The sequence below is a fragment of the Myripristis murdjan genome, chromosome 5 (assembly GCF_902150065.1).
Source record: "Myripristis murdjan chromosome 5, fMyrMur1.1, whole genome shotgun sequence".
Lineage (NCBI taxonomy): Eukaryota > Metazoa > Chordata > Actinopteri > Holocentriformes > Holocentridae > Myripristis > Myripristis murdjan.
In genome coordinates, this window is record NC_043984.1 from 6,280,301 (window position 1) to 6,283,661 (window position 3,361).

General features: G+C 41.1%; 1 pseudogene; it reads left to right on the forward strand.

Moving 5' to 3' along the window:
• Positions 1 to 2,421: 2,421 nt before the first annotated feature.
• Positions 2,422 to 3,100, forward strand: LOC115359176 (high choriolytic enzyme 1-like; annotated as a pseudogene).
• The last annotated feature ends 261 nt before the right edge of the window (positions 3,101 to 3,361 follow it).

Here is a 3,361-nt window from a genome sequence, read left to right on the forward strand (position 1 = left end):
CTCCCAAAGTGCCAGCAGACAGTTTATTTCAGGGTCTGTTGGTCTTTGCGTTGTTCTCCATACTGCTCCTCTAGCAGCATGGATTTTGCTCAGCTGCTCTTATGCACGTCTTTCACTCTCAATTTGATGCTGTCGTGTCGTGTTGTGAGTGATGCAAGACATTTTGAAGTCCTGTTTGAGTGGCCACAGTGTTCAGACTGGGAAGCATCTGTAGAAATCAGATTAGAATTGCTTTCCAAACCACTTACCAGTGTGGTTTGAATCTGATTTCGTGTGATTTTTTTTTTTTTTTTTTTTTTTTTTTTTTGCTGTCCAGCCTTCCTAAAATAAATCTGGCCACAATCATAATATTCATAAAAACTGATTTGAGCTGGTATTCTTAACAAGGCCATAACTGCCTAGAGAAAGTAGTTTGTATTCCTGTGTTGTCTGTATACTGGTGTGTACTTTTGGTCTGAACTGTGTAAGTGTAGCCTGTGTTAACTGATTACCATGCCAATTCTTGTGACCAAGGTGTTAAAAAGCAATCGTTCTTGTTTTCTTTTGTTATGCTGTTCTTGTTATTCTTATTGATAGTCCATAAAGGAAGACAATTGAAGAAATACACATTAATTCAAATACGGTTGACCCTTAAGAAATCCTTTATCAGGATTATTTCATTGATGCCAGCAATACTTGGCTGTGCCTTTTAACCAGCTGCATCACTGTAGTGTTCCTTCCCAAACTGATAGGCAAGACAAGTCTCTCTAAATAAAACATCTAAACAATGCATAAAACTCAAAGCAACATAATATTAAGTTGTCACAGAATAAGAATATGTGAATAACTCAATTTTGATAAACCATATAATTCAAAGGTGACGAAATATCAGCCATCAGACGAGGAGGGTGAATGCTCCAAAAGTCAAGATGACTTTTACCTTCAAATCTTGTGATTTTTCAATGTTGTGTAAACTCCTAGTGAAATAAAGTAGAGATTGAGCACTTTTGGAAGGTCTAAAACTTTTTTCCCCCTTTTCAACTTTGACTACATTGGCTGTTCAAAAATCTTGAAAAAGGCTTTAAATGGTTTGTCATCTGAAAACTTCCATGTCTGTCACAGAGTAAATGGAAGAGTATCAACATTGAGTAACTAATTATGTGACTCAGTCTCTTTGCAGACACGACTGTCAGTTACAAAATCCTTAATGCAAACAAATATATAATGAAATATATGACTGAAGGGGGTGAAGCTGTTCCAAAGACACAAAGACCTTGTTTCCACCTGATATTAACATTTGTCCTATGTGTTCCAATCACAACCTGACACCACTAAGTACAGGAGTAAACAGCAGCAATACGTCCTCAGTGTGTCTTGAGATCGAATTGCTTAAGGCCACATTCAGAGGTGGTCTGGGACACTTTTGTCCGCATTGCATTAGAAGTGTAAACAGACATGTGTCCCAGGAGGCATTGTAGGACCACCTACTAACCTGACATCTTCTGTCTGTAGCTCTGGTCCAGCCCAACACCCTGACGCTGGCCAGACCGTCCCCTCTCCAATATAAAACATCACCTACCTGACTCTGCCCAGCAGCTGAACTGTCAACTGATGGATCAAATGCAAACTGAAGTATAGGTTGGCTATGAAGCAGCTGTTTGATGAATAAAATCACGTTCTACTGCAGGATGTGAACTACAGGGGAGCCATGGAGTCATGAGCTCCCCTTAAAACATTATGAGGGGGTTTGGGAGGTCTCTAAAATATGTACTGACAACATGCTGGGTTTTTCTCCCATATAAAATTTGGAGGTTACCCTCTTTCTTAAATTTTGTGCCCCAGCATGATTAAACACAATCTTTATAACCCTAGACATAATTGAGTTACTATAGGAATAATACAGAAATATTACAGGTGGCAGCATGGATGTGCATGTTGCAGTTACTCCAGGAATACCACAGAAAAATTACAGGTTGATTTATCCACAAAGCAGAGAGCCCAACCCTCTCTGACCTGCTGGAATAATCAAATAATCTGACCCTGAACTGACGTGACCCTGTCCAGTCTGTAATAACTTTCAGATGTGAAATATGTCGTATGTGACGGCGTATTAAAATAAGGCTGGAATGAGCAAGAATGTCTCGTTTACTCAAAGGCTTTGTGCCTGTTCAATGCCATTTTATTTGGTGACGTTGAAAGTAAGAATTCCATTGTACAGTCTCTTTTACTGTGCATCTCTCTCTCTCTTTCTCTCTCCCCCTCTCTCTCTCTCTCTCTCTCTCTCTCTCTCTCTCACTCACTCTCTCTTCTCTCTCTCTCTCTCTCTCTCTCTCTCTCTCTCTCTCTCTCTCTCTGACTCCATGGAACCTCCATGGAAATGTAACGTGTTTGCATACTGTGATCACAAGTGGGCAGGTGAGATGCATGTGGAGACGCATCTTAATGCCAGATGTGAACGGACGGACTGAGAGCTGTCCACTTGGGATCTCATTGCGCAGGACAGATGTTAATACCAGGTGGGATCAGCCTCAGAGTGCCAGGGTTTGCCAGAGCTGCAAATGGCAAAAATCTCAGCTGGTTAAAGTGCCATATACCACCAGTGATTTCTTCACCAGCTCTCACAGGAAAGCGATGAAGACCTTCCACTTCAGTGCTTTGTTCCTTGGTAATGCTCAGCACAACTCTATCAGCATTTTGAGCAAAAGCGGTTGTTGGTCTCGCATGGGACAAAGTGGAAGATGGCAGGAATAATCTCAGTGTGTGTGGGTGTGTTTACCATGGTATCATTCAGCATGAGCTCATCCACTCCCTGGGCTTCTGGCATGATCAAAGCCAAAGTGACCCCGACGCTTACGTCAAGATTAACTGGGAAAACATCCAGCCTGGTCGATAGCAAAACTTCAGACATTTTGACACAATAACTTGGATGCTCTATATGATTAATCCTCTGTTATGCCTTATGGAAAAACTGACTTCACAAAGAAAGGACACAATCACTCCCCTCTCTCCTTAAGTGGAAACTGGCCAGAGGGTCAGTTTGTCAGAAATCGACATTCTGAAGATCAACCAGCTTTACAACTGCTGTATGTACATTAACTGCAAATCAGTAAACCTTAAATAGATAATGCATTTTTTCTTAAAATCACCACAGGGTCTGATAAGAATCATTGTTCATCTACATCTATACATTTACATCTGTCTAAATGTGACAAGGCGTATCTGTCTGTGACTCACCCACTTTTCTTGGAGAGTGATTTACACCAAACTAATGGATGGGCCAATGATTGGGACAGAGTTCTGAGGCGCCACTGTCCCTCTTGTCAAGCAGTTTCTTAAAAGGTAGGCAACACAAACATTTTCAACTTATTCTCAACAAGCAGCT